Source organism: Oryctolagus cuniculus, chromosome 6, assembly GCF_964237555.1.
Source record: "Oryctolagus cuniculus chromosome 6, mOryCun1.1, whole genome shotgun sequence".
Classification (NCBI taxonomy): Eukaryota; Metazoa; Chordata; class Mammalia; order Lagomorpha; family Leporidae; genus Oryctolagus; species Oryctolagus cuniculus.
Genome location: NC_091437.1, coordinates 137,471,114 through 137,485,592, shown reverse-complemented (window position 1 = coordinate 137,485,592; position 14,479 = coordinate 137,471,114). Strand labels below are relative to the sequence as shown.

The 14,479-nt window shown below is 37.8% G+C and overlaps 1 pseudogene; it reads right to left on the bottom strand.

Annotated features, from left to right (window-relative positions):
• Positions 1–12,756: 12,756 nt before the first annotated feature.
• On the bottom strand, positions 12,757–13,897 carry LOC138850009 (protein-glutamine gamma-glutamyltransferase E pseudogene; annotated as a pseudogene).
• Between the last annotated feature and the right edge of the window lie 582 nt (positions 13,898–14,479).

Genomic DNA, 14,479 nt, shown 5'->3' with positions numbered 1-14,479 from the left:
GCTGCTCTTTTCATATGCAATTATTCTTAAATTAAAGTCCTGTTTAACACATGGTGGAGTTTTTAATTTCCTAAACTATCCCTAGCATTTAGCACACAAACTTACAATGTATGAAACATGCTCATTAAGTGAATAATCAACAACACATCCTTTATTCCAACTTCTCTTCTCATCAATACCAGTGGATCACCTTCATGAATTTATTTCTAGTGACACTGTTTCTGGGTTTCCATAGAATTTTGACATCTTTCCTAATTAATAAAATTTACACTTCTATTAAGCTTTTCTAACAACTTATTTCTCTCCCATATTTAAATAAATGACATTTAGGAAAATCTCACCTTTTATTTCATTTTTAATATTTAATACCCATTGGATTTCAGTACTTTTTGACTAGACATTGATATTAAGATATAAATCCTTCCTCTGGTTCCGACTAAACATAGCAGACTTTTAAATTATGCATTACTTAGATATTGCCCTTTAGCATTAAACTTATTCAATAAGAAACTATAAAGTTCATTAAACGGAATTCAATTCTATTGATCCACATATGATTGTTCACATATGGCCAAATTTGAAAATTGCTTGGCAAGTAAGTATACTTAACATCTTTCACTTTTTATCAAATAAGTGATCCATATTTACATATTGGATGGGTTTCAGGATGTAGATATTTAGAAAATCACTCTATGGAGTTCGAATTTTCTGGAAACTTGTAATAATTTTTTATTTTCCATGTTTCAAGAAATGTTATTAAAATATTTTAAATTAAACACGCTATCAGTAATAGACAATGATAAAAGAGCACTCCATGGAAGCCTCTTGAGTTCGCCAACTTCGATATTATTTAGACAAGGCCATAGTCAAAGTGGAAGTTCTCTCCTCCCTTCAGAGAAAGGTACCTCCTTCTTTGATGGCCCGTTCATTCCACTGGGATCTCACTCACAGAGATCTTTCATTTAGGGTTTTTTTTTTTTTTTTTTCCCCAAAGTGTCTTGGCTTTCCATGCCTGAAATACTCTCATGGGCTTTTAGCCAGATCTGAATGCCTTAAAGGCTGTTTCTGAGGCCAGAGTGCTGTTTAGGGCATCTGCCATTCTATGAGTCTGCTGTGTATCTCTCTTCCCATGTTGGATTGTTCTCTCCTTTTTAATTCTATCAGTTAGTATTAGCAGACACTAGTCTTGTTTAGGTGATCCCTGTGACACTTAATCCTATCATTATGATCAATTGTGAACTGAAACTGATCACTTGGACTAGTGAGATGGCATTGGTACATGCCACCTTGATGGGATTGAATTGGAATCCCCTGGCATGTTTCTAACTGTACCATTAGGGGTAAGTCCAATTGAGCATGTGCCAAACTATACATCTCCTCTCTCTCTTATTCCTACTCTTAAATTTAACAGGGATCACTTTTCAGTTAAATTTAAACACCTAAGAATAATTGTGTGTTAACTAAAGAGTTCAACCAATGGGATTAAGTAGAACAAAAAATACTAAAAGGAATAAAGTATTAAGTTGTTCATCAACAGGACAAGGGCTGATCAAGTCATTGTTTCTCATAGTGTCTATTTCACTTCAACAGGTTTCCTTTTAGGTGCACAGTTATCTACTAACTGGACATTGTAACAACCTCTTGCAGTGTGTAAAATGACAAAATTTTATAACCCCCATCCAAAATAGGAAGAACACTTGCATTCAATCCAGTATTTTTTCTATTCCTACAGTCTCTTATGGATTAATTAACTCATAAGATAGCAGTAGTTACCAAGCATCTCTCAATTCTGATCTCTTATGAAGCCTAGGTGAGCAGGGCAAACATAATATCTGAATTATGAGAGGTAATGGTCTTATGGGAAGATAGTAAAAATTATATTTATAATAATGTGACAACTGCTGTGTTTTTATAATATAACTGAATGATAGAGTAAAAAAACACAGATTGTCCACCTAATTACATCAGGTATGACCTTGAAGAGAAAGCAAACTTGGACTCTAAGGAAAAGTTGGATTTAGTCAAATAAAAATCAGGAAGAACAGTGATCCTGACAAAAGAAAATTAATGTATACATTTATGGAGAATTTGGCCGTGGACCTAGAAACAAGTCAGTGTGTCCAAAGAATTCAACTAAATGTTATTTTAAAGAAAATTTTCTTCTAAATTATTTCACAAATTTAGATTTTTTGGAAAAGTGTGTATTTACTGGATGTATAGCATTTTTTGCTGTAAATTGAAGAATTTATAGTTTCATTGTTCCATGGTAGATTTTTATGAAATTTATCCCTGGATAGTACTTGAATACTAAAAATAAATGCTTATTCAGATACTTGGGACTTCTCCAGCAACTACAGTTTAATGACATTTGTACAGTTACATTGCTAGGTTTGAAGTGAGTTAATGCTTGTTTATAATGTATAAGTTATGAATATATAACCTTACCTTTTAGAAAGTACCACAAGGTGCATAAAATAGCTGATAAAAAAAGTGGACAGCACATAATGGCTGTTGTCTAAATTTATAGACTGTTGAACTTACAGGGTTTGCCAAAATGGCATTAGCACTCATAAATTATACTTGAAGTAAAATATCATGGTGTATTTGGAAACTCTCCATTTAATAAATCATTATATTCCAGAAATGAATTCATACTCTAAGAACATCTAGTGTTAATGTGATAGAATTTAAATTTCTCTTTTATTTCAAGTATATTCTTTTTGCAAGACATCTGAATGAGCCAAAAGAATATATCAAGCAATTTACATTTTTTTCTTAGTGTTGAACAGAATTAGATCCTCTTGAATTTACAGCCACATTCTTTAATCTTCTAGCACATAATCCTGGCAGCTTTCTTTAACTCTTATTTTAGTGAGACTTACAAGAGTGATTTCTATTGTATGCCAGTACAAATTTCTGGTCTTAGGTTAATGGTTAACTCACACAACACAGAATTTCTAGCTTTAAAGTCTTTCATAATAAAACTTTAAAGCCATAGTGAGCAAACTACTATCTGACCATGCTAATTATATAAGCTGAAAATTTGATTTGATTTTTATAAAATGATTTGTATCGATGGACTCATCGCTTCTCAATAGGGGAATAATAGACATAAAGCAAAAGAAAAAATATAGCAGTGTCCACTGTTTTCCCAAAATTCTGAATGTGATGAAATGACTAGAAAAATATACATTGTACATAGTAATTTACACTTATTTGGAATTTTCAGTTTCTACTTGCTCTCTGGCAGTATCCTGTAATCAGTTTGCTTTCACTTTAATTTAAATTGAAGCCCTGAAACTTATTTCCTGACGTGGTTTCTGTGCAGGAGGGTAGTCGAAGCATCTTATGTCTAACAGATACTTCATTTCATTTTGGTTTTCATATAGGTTTTTCCTGACAATTATTCAGGAAATGTAGATTACAGTGCTCTGACAAACTTTGTGCCTGAATCATTTAAAGCAGATTTTCCTTTGAGGATCAAACTTTCCAAAGTAGTGATCCTTTTTTTCCAAAATTGCTCATGATATTAGAAAGAGAGAAATGATAATGTCCATGGAATGTCTTGATATAATATGAAAATAGTTCCAAATCCATCAAAATGAAGGAAAAACTTTTGAAATATTTTAAAATTGGAACTTAGAAGGTCACATAGAAGTCACAACTCCTAGCCTAATCCTTATTCTTTATACAGATTAAACTTTGATTTTACTGAAAACAGAGGTTTATCTATTTGAGGCCTTAAAGGTTCATGCCCTCTAAATTGAAATACATTTTACGTGGCCTGTCAATCAGAATTGAAATAAAGACTTAAAATAACTGAGATATTTTCAATATAAATGCATTTCCATATGGATAGCATGTGCATATTTACAACCTTCCTGATATTAAATTTATACTTAGAACAAAATTGTGCAGGCACAGAAGTCATAATAAAAAAGCAACACTTTTAATCTCTAATGTATTACATTTGCTCAAGTTATATACAAAACTAAAATAACTTTACATTATTAAATTCATAGTTTAATTTGAGAGGTACTTGAGTAATTGAAGGTACATGTTGTGGGAATGTAGTACCCATCAGTGCTCTATTTGAACACCTGTGGTTCCCAAGTTTTGAATATCAAAAGACTGATTGACAGTTATAACTAGATGTTAAGCTGTTGGAGTATATGACCTTTGAAAAGAATTCAAAACATTTGATTTGAGGGAATATATCATTGTATTAGTTCCTGCGGTTACTACAAAAATCAACAAAAATTCGCTGGCTTACATTCACAGACATTTGTCTTCTCATGTTTTTGGAGACTTGAGGTCCAAATTCTGCCCTTATAAAGATGGCAGCACAGCAGCACTCCTGGGGGCCCTAGGTTGTCATCCCATCCATTTCTTCTCCATCTCTGGGGTTGATGCTAGTCCTTGGCTTGTGGCCACATCACGCCAATCTTGTCTCTGTAATTCACACTGTCCTCTCTTCTTCAGTCTGGATCAAATCTTTGTCTTTCCTCTTATACTATGATATTCTGGAATAAGCTTCCATTCTCAAGTCCTTATTTAATCATATCCACAAATGTCTTTGCCCTTTTAGTTTCTCGTGAAGGGAACTGATTTCCTGGGAAGGTTATTATTTAGCCAACTATAGTCATAAATATTGAAAAGATTCTTACAATGTTAAGAAATGTTTATTGAATTAATGTTTTCAAGGACTTTAAAAAACATGAAACATTTATCTTTGTACTACTTGGGGTGGCTTTGATATTTTTGCATTTATCAAGAGGAGGGAGATCTGCTTTAGAATGCTGCTCTAAGTTTGTGATCCCCATCTATCTCACAAAAGTAACCAGAAAACTGAGCCCTGTTCTCCTCCAGGAAAAAGCTGCTTTCAAGTGCAAATATCAGTTCACAGAGCAGCACAGACCCAAATCTGTGGACCTCAAAGTTCATTTACATTGATTCCAGAAAAAAAATCAGCAGAATGCCTTACCTCTAGAATGCAGCTTGAAGATTCAAGATGACTTTTCTTACTTAGGAGACGGATCCTTTAGCTTTTCTGCAAATATAGTTATTTTAAATATGTTCTACCCTTTCAGTTAAGGAAGAAAAAAAATTAATTTTTTATGTGAGACTTTTGATGAGAAACAAAAAAACACCATATTAACAAAGCACAGAGAAAGTTGGTAGCTTTGGGATCCGCATGGAGGGAAGGCCTATACTTCCAGGAATGGAGAGTCCCTACCTGTACTTGCGGGAAAGAAAAGTCCTTGTCAAGGTCCCTGCAGGTGCCTAGAGGTCAACCAATGAGGATCATACCTGCCTCAACCTTTAACCCCCATGCCCTGAATCTATAAAAGGAGCTCTCCCAATCTCTGACGCGTGACTTCCTCGGCCGGCTCCGCTCTGTAGGGACCAGGGAACCTCACCCGGGGAGCGGAATCCCAATAAAAGCCTGTGAATTAATTGATTCGTCTGCCTGGGAAGATTTGTTACGTGATGGACACCTTGCAAAAGTTAGTAAAGTGACCAGGGAATATATTATTTAAAAAATGGAACTCAAATCCTCAAATTTTTAATAACATTTATAAAAGTAAAAAGGTATTTTTGCCATGCAGTGAGGGCAGTTGTTTAAAGTGCAGCAGAAAAAAAATTATTTAATTTGGGAAAATACTTATTTAATGGATTTTGTTGCTATCTGACATATTACTTCCAAGTGGTTAAGGAGAAATTACAAATAAATTTTAAAAAGTCCTTCATTCTTATTTTGGTTATCTAAAAACCTCAGACTTTAAATATACAAATGCTTCATTTAAGAGGGATGTGAAGAGAAATAACAGAAAGCATGCTATGAAGAGATGATTATTTTGCCTTGGAACAGGTTTTAAAAATTTATAACAGATGTTTCACTGAACCTTTGTGAATCTCTAAAAGCAATGTGAATTTTTTTGTTTTCTTTTAACAAATAAACACCACTTTCCAATAAAATATATACCAAAAAGATGTCAACTGATTTGTTTTTAATACTTAAAACTAACAATAAAACTTGATATTTGAAGCATTGTGTAGTCTTGTAAACAAAAAAAATTCACGAGAAAATCGTTTACTCTTTCGCGATAGTTATGATTGAAGTCCAGACTTAATGTGTTCATCTGTTATTTTCATTAAGAATAATTCTGTACAAATTCAAATGATTTTATCATTTGGTTTTAAAGTTTCTGAAATAAGCATAGTTTAATGTATGTCTATTTTCTTTGATTTTTTTCCCAATAGGTGACTACAGTGACAAAAGACATGGTGTATAAGAGATAATAGAAAATTATGGTCACAGGTTAATTATTCAGAAACTGTGGTATATCAAAATGAAGCTAGCCTTCAGGTGTAGGAATATTGAGTTTTATATACTGGATATATGATCCTTAGTGGCTGAGAGAGAAGAGGTTACTTAGTTCTTTGTTCCTTATGGTCTTGTGCTTCCTCATTTCTTTAGTAAAGTGAGTGAATTAGCATTTTTTCATTACAATTGGTGTAAAATACAACTAAAAGTGATTTAAGCAACAAGGTTTATAATCTTATTTTTAAAAAAATCCCAAGGTATTGTGGATTCAGGATTTGCAAAATTCATCATTCAAAGACAGTCAGTTGCTCTTAATCTTGAAATCTTCCTGCTTTGCCATCTCTGAAGCTTTGACTTTGTTTTTAAAATTACTCTTTATATTTAGATAGTTATTGCAGGTCATGTAACCAGACAATATTCAAATGCAAAAGAGACTTCCATTCTGAATCTCTGTTAGTTTGTGTCTCCTTCCTGCTACCCCTCTCTCTGATTTTCTTCTTCCTTTTCTCATTTACAAAAGCATTTATACACAGAATGAGACTTAACTTTCATTGCCCAGAATTTGTTATCAGTTGCATAGTTCGCAAATATTTTCTCCCATTCTGTAGGTTGCCTCTTCACTCTGCTGAGTGTTTCTTTTGCAGTGTAGAAGCTTTTCAATTTGATGCAATCCCATTTGTCAGTTTGGCCTTTGATCGCTTCTGCTTCTGAGGTCTTTTTCAAGAAGTCGTTGCCTATGACAGTGTCTTGCTTGAGAAGTCTTTAACTGAAGTATAGGAAATAAAAAGCTTGCTCTATTAATTTTTCAACTAATTATAGCACTATAGTCATACTTCATTTGTGTGACTAAACTCATAAAATATATAAAATACTCCAGAGAAGATACGAATTTTTTTGTTTACAGTGGGAGCTCTCATATTGCTTATTTTATTTGACTAGCAGAGCAGTTGAAAAGCCCACTAAGGAAAATTATAACTACGAGGATACTTTGAAATTTGTGGGAAATAGAATTAATGATGTTTATTTTGGTACAAATATTATTGAAATTCCAGGCATAATTTCTTCCATAATGTACACCTTTCTACTATTAGACTGCTCCAGGAGTAGAATCCCATCAAAATGTATTCCAGTGAATTTTGTTTATTTACATATTGTCTTAGTTATTTGTAAAAGTGCAAAAGGCAGACTAACATATGACTCTCAGTATTAACATAGAAAACCTATAACAGTTGAATTTTATTTTATTAAGGTACTGAAAGGTACAGTCAAAAATTCTATTTTTCTTGAAATATGTTTTCAAAAGTAAGAGTTATGCAAAACTATTTTCAGATAAAATTGCCAAATGAAAATTCTCACTAACAAAATTCTAAAACACATAAAGAGACATATTGAGGCACTGAAATGCAAGAAGAAATGAAGAGCAGAGAAAATGATCTTACATTTCATAAAGTAATTATAAAGAATTCCTGTATTAAATAAATGGAATGTTCCACTCCTCAGTTTCAGCTTGGTTTTGTTTTCAATATATGTTTTTTGTTTCAATATATATTTTTAATCACTGGAAGAGCACATTCGTCAATTCCTTTAGTCTATCATTTAGATTCATATGGATAAATAATGTATGGACCTGTTTATCTGTTTTTCATTTTTATTCTAGGTATTATGAACTCATGAGCACCTTAGCATTCTATTCAACCAGAAAGACAATGTCAACAATAAATGGAGTTATTCCTCTTCTGTGGTTAAGGATTTCAAATTTCTTTCTCTAGAAAAAAATTGAACTTATAATTCTTACTCATATGTACTAAATTTACTCATCATTACATTGCTTGTGTGTCTGAGAGCTGGTGATGGAAAAATATCTTTTTTATGCTGAGATTTTTTTTTTTTTTTCAAAAAAGTCACCATACCTCACAATGAATTAAGATGGGGGATAATTATAGACATCATTTTACCATTGGTACTCCTCATGAAGACAAGAAACAAATGATAATTGCCTAAATAATAAAGTGGCCAAATTAACAAAATCTGTGGAAACAGTATCAGTCAAGGGGATGAGTTAAGCAGAAGGACACAGGAGCCCAGAGCAGCTATCAGCAGCATAATGACATGTGAGACCTGGAGACCATATTAAAGGGGCCCGTGCAAGCCACTTAATGAGATTGCCAAGCCACCAGCTGCTGCTGCCGGGAACTAAGGTTCACGTATTAGCATCTGGGTCAGGGGTTGCCATATGAAGAAGAAAATGACTGAGGATTTTAATGGGGTGGAGTAAGTGGCATCTTTCCTTCACTCACTATCACCTTTGCAAGATGATTTTTAAAAGCCTATTTGCCATCACTCTGGGACAAGGCACTAATAAAATGACGCCAGTGCTAAAGAGATTTTCTGTGGGTGAAACTTGGAATGAATTAATATTTTTGTTACTGAGAGAGATTTTTAAAAATTCTCATTTTTAGACAATTATATATATATGCACATGAGGAAATAGAAAGTTAAAGTATCTTTACAATTCTAAAGTAACAATAAATAATGGCAATTTTGGCTATTATCGTGATCACTATAATCTACTGACAATAAACATGGTTCTTGTGAAAGGTATTTCTGTCACCACAAAGAAGTACAACTGTTTGTAAATTATTCTGATTCAATACTTTATATCTATCATTCAAGTCTACAAGTCTTAGTTTCCTATTTCTTCAAAAAAGGATTAAAATTTATGTTCATGTTTAACCAACAACCATCAAATGCTTTAGAAAGTGCTTGTGCAGCATTAAATAACACAAAGATTATTCTTATTTAACCCTTAAAAATTAGCTTTTGATTAAATTTAGAAATTTCTAAGTAGTAGGAAATATCATTATTGTTAATTATCCAAATATCATTATATAAGTACCAATTCTACAAAATAATGTTTAAAATTTTTTCAGTATTGTGGGGTTATCATTGAACAAAATTATTTGTAATATACATTTCAGATGTTTAATATGATGACTTGCTAAAGAAACGCAGTTTGAAATGATTACCACGGGATAATCACAGTTAACAATACTGCTTTTGTACACATAAATTTTGAAAAGGTTATATCTCAAGTGTTCTCATCTTCCAACTGTTTCTCAAAGCAATATTCATTTTTAATTGATATTCTATATCAATTCTATATATTTATGGCACATGCTGTGATATTTAAAACATGTATACATTTTGGAATGGTTAACTAAAGCCAATTAACACATGCATTACTCTGAATATTTATCATATGGTAAGAATGCATAAGAATTTATCTTGTGCAATTTTTAACAATGTTTTTCCATTAATATTTCTTTTTTTTTAAAAGAGTTTATTTATTTATTTGAGAGGTAGAGCCATAGACAGCGAGAGAGAGACAGAGAGAAAGGTCTTCCTTCCATGGTTCACTCCCCAAATGGCCACAGTGGCTGGAGATGGCTCGATTGGAAGTCAGGAGCCACGAGCTTCTTCTGGGTCTCCCACAGGGGTGCAGTGCCCAATTACTTGGCCACCTTCCATTGCCTTCCCAGGCCATAGCAGAGAGTTGGATTGGAAGAGGAGCAGTCTGGACTAGAACCTTCTCCTATATGAGATGCAGGCACTGTAGGCGGAGTATTAACCTCCTATACCACAGTGCCAGCCCTGAGAAATTTCTAAAAACACAATACATTGTGTTCTATTTCACTGAAATTGTGAATCCTTTGATCAGCATTTCCCCAGTTACCACTGCTAAGCCCTGGTGTCCATCATTCTGCTCTTATTCTGCTTCTATGAGTTCACCATTTTTAGATACAAGATATATGTAGTCAGTGGTATTTGACTTTCTGTGCCTGACTTATTTCAGTTAAACAATGATCTGGGTTTCCTTCCATGCTGTTGCCAATTGCATGAAGTCATCCTTTGATTGCTGAAGAAGATTCCATTGCGGATGTGTACCACATTTCTTCATCCATTCATCCATTGATGGACACAAAGTTGATTCCATACTTTGGCTGTTATGAATGCTGCAACAAACTTTGGGAAGGCAGATGTCTGCTCAATTGGTTGATTTTATTTACTTTTTTTTTTTTTTTTTTTTTTTTTGACAGGCAGAGTGGACAGTGAGAGAGAGAGACAGAGAGAGAAAGGTCTTCCTTTGCCGTTGGTTCACCCTCCAATGGCCGCCGCTGCAGCCGGCGCACCGCGCTGATCCTGGCAGGAGCCAGGAGCCAGGTGCTTTTCCTGGTCTCCCATGGGGTGCAGGGCCCAAGCACCTGGGCCATCCTCCACTGCACTCCCTGGCCATAGCAGAGAGCTGGCCTGGAAGAGGGGCAACCGGGACAGAATCCGGCGCCCCAACCGGGACTAGAACCCGGTGTGCCGGCGCCGCAAGGTGGAGGATTAGCCTATTGAGCCACGGCGCCGGCTCGATTTTATTTACTTTTGATATGTACTAAGTAGTGGGACTATTAGATCACCTGATAGTACTATTTTTAATTTTTTGAGGAACTTCCATACTGTTTTTCATATGGTTTGTGAATTGACATTCCCACCAATGGTGACCAAGGATCCTTTTATTTCCAATTTGTCACCAACACTTGCTATCATTCATATTGTTGCTAAAATTCATTTTGGCAGGTTTTAAGTGATGTTTCATTGTGGTTTTAATTTTCATTTCCCTATTAATGATGGTATTTTTTTTTTTTTGACAGGCAGAGTGGACAGTGAGAGAGAGAGACAGAGAGAAAGGTCTTCGCTTACCTTTCGTTCACCCTCCAATGGTCGCTGCGGCCAGCACGCCGCGCTGATCCAAAGCCAGGAGCCAGGTGCTTCTCCTGGTCTCCCATGTGGGTGCAAGGTCCAAGGATTTGGGCCATCCTCCACTGCACTCCCGTGCCACAGCAGAGTGCTGGATAGGAAGAGGAGCAATGGGGACAGAATGCAGTGTCCCGACCAGGACTAGAACCCAGTGTGCTGGCACCACAGGCGGAGGATTAGCCTATTGAGCCGCGGCGCCAGCCAAAGATGGTATTATTTTTAACTTATACATTAAACATTTAAATATCTTCTTTTGAGAATATCATCCCTGGTAATTTGCCTACTTTCTGTTTTTTTTTTTTTTTTGTATTTATTTATTTATTTTTTGACAGGCAGAGTGGACAGCAAGAGAGAAAGTTATTCCTTTTCCATTCGTTCACCTCCCAATGGCTGCTGGGCCGGAGTGCTATGGCTGGCACTGATCCAAAGCCAGGAGCCTGGTACTTCTCCTGGTCTCCCATGCAGGTGCAGGACCCAAGCACTTGGGTCATCCTCCACTGCACTCCCGGGCCACAGCAGAGAGCAGGACTGGAAGAGGAGCAACTAGGACAGAACCGGCGCCCTGACCGCGACTAGAACCCGGTGTGCAGGTGCCACAGGTGGAGGATTAGCCTATTGAGCCACAGCGCCAGCCTGTATATATTTATGAACTATAAAGGTAGAGTGTACAAGAAAGAGGAAAAAGAGAGAGAGAGAAAACTTCCATTCACTTGTCCACTCCCAAATGGCTGCAATATTTGGGTCATGCTAAAACTGGACTGCATCCTGGTCTCCCACACTGGTGCACAGGTCCAGGCCTTTGGGCCATCTCCTTAGGAAGAGACTGGATCAGAAGCTAGAAGTCAGCACTGCCATAAGAGATGACTGCATTCTGCTGTGCCATAACGTGGTCATCCTATTGCCCATTTAAAATCAGGTAATTTGTTTACATGCATTTTGTTGTTTGAATTGCTTATATATTTTGCATATTTATATTCATCCTTTATCAGATATGGCTTATAAATATTTTCTCCCATTCTATAGGTGAGTACTTCAGTTTATTAATTGTACAGAAGCTTTTTCTTTTAATACAATGTCATTTTCTATGTTTTGTTTTGTTACTTATACTTCTGAGATAAAACTTTTTTATTTTTTATTTATTTATTTCTTTATTTTTTTTTGTGCGGTCATGCTCGGTAACATTCATTTTGGATGTGGGGATGTGAACGCCACAGCAGGTGACTGACTGACCGACTGTCTCCTGCCCTGCGGCTGCCCAAGGGCAGAGCGGGATGGTCCCAAGTGTAGGCCGTTTCCATCTGGAGAGTCTGGTCAGGGGCCAGCCTGTCCTGCAGCACGGAGGGGCATGAGGTATAAGGTATGAACAGGGCCCCGGGGGCTCACGGAGCAGGCAGCAGGGAGGGGGCGTGCAAAAGTGATCAAGTCATAGGCCAGGGTCGACCCAGTCCGGCCGGGAGGGCAGGGCCGTGGGGGTGTGGCTGCAGAGGTCCCAGTCCGGCAAGTGTGGGGTATGATGTGGGTCTCCGAGGCTGACCGGCCAGAGCAGGGCTCTCACACCGCAGGCGCGCACTCCCTGTCCCGCACGTCCCAGGATTGTGCAGTGGAGGGGCCACCAGGGCCCTTCACTTGGCCACGTCGATGGACAGCATGGCCTTGATAGCCGGGAACTTGTTGCAGAAGTCTGCGAGCAGCTGCTTGGTGCCACTCCGGGGGGGCAGGATCTCAAAACGGATCCGGGACCGCTCCTTGGGGCGCAGCGCGGGCACCTCGATCTTGAGGTTGCCGTGCAGCAGGCCGCTGCCCTCCACCATCAGCACGGAGTCCTTCACGGGCTTGTCCGGGGGGGGTGGAGAAGAGCATCTGCACGTTCACGGGCTTCTTCACCTGAGCCTGGTCCAGCATCTCCAGGGTCATGGTGGGGTTGTCCAGGATGACGTCCCGCGCCACCACCACCACCTCGGCTTCCTCGGGGATCTTGCAGATGGCCGTGGTCCGGATCATGTTGTCCAACTTGAGGTTCTTATCATACTGAGCATAGGAGATCGTCACGGGATGCTGAGTTTCTGCTTCAGGGTCCAGGTCCACGGTGAAGGAGTCCTTCCACACCTCGTACACCAGCGTGCTGTTGTAGACGATGGTCCACGCCGACATGTTCATGGTCACCGTCTTCTTCTCCCTGGTCAGGTTCTTGAGCAGCAGGGCCAGGCTGACCTCTTTGCCCACTGCCAGGATGCTGGTGATCTTGAACCTGCCAGAGATGAGGGGCACCAGCTCCTCTTCAACCAAATCCCCTGCTGATGTGGGGCTAAATGCCGCGCCGGGCTTGAGTTTCCCCAGAGCTTTCTGGAACACTCGTCTTTCCTCACTAGAACCTTCTGGGTCCTTGTACTTGTCCATGATGTCCATGCAAGAGTCGCTGCCCACCACCTTGGTGCTGATGTACTTGCCAACGGAGCGAGTGTCCTAGGGAGTTCTACTGCTGGCTGAAGCTGGCAGTTTCATAGATCCAGGTGATGCGGTCCGCTTTCACCTCTGCGAAGACAAAGGGCATGTCGAAGTCCGGGTCCACGTCCCCATCTTGGATGACATGCACCGAAGAGGGGCCCCTTGGCTCCTCTCCTGGGGAGTGGCGTCCAGCACCCGCCATCCATCATACGAGGTGTCCATGTCCATCCGCACAAACCAGCCTTCGTTCCAGATATGGAAGTTCCACACGCTGTCACTGCCTCTGTCCAGAGAGTTTCCCATGGGGTCGTATTACACATCCACGCTGAGGTTTTGGTTTGTGTCGTGGGCTGAGTTGAAGTTAGTGATCACCAGGGAGGGAATCCCCAAACATCGCAGCACTTGGAACTTCCAGGCAGGGTCACCCTGTTTGCGCATCTCGAGATCATACTTTAAAAATTACACCAACAAATGTCTTATTTAACTCTTCTGCCCTTCTCCAACATGATTTATTGAAGAGATTCCTTTCTCCATTGTATATTCTTGATATATTTGTCAAAAATCACTTGACTGCAAATGCATGCATTTTATTTTGTACCTCTATTTTTCTGGTCCATGGATCTATATAACTTATTTTCATTGCAGTAGCATACTTATATCATGTGTGTGTTTGTGTGTGTGTGTGTGTGTGTGTGTGTATATATATATATATATAGTGTATGGAACTAAAATGCCAAATTAGAAACATTATATAAAATTTATAAGTATTCTTAACCTAGAAGAAAGCACAGATAATTATGTCCATACTCCAAATAAAGATGCAACATTCAAATTGGGACAATTCCATAATGACTTTAGTTAATAAATTTTGTTTAAAGGTGTCTACTTTTTGTCTCTTAT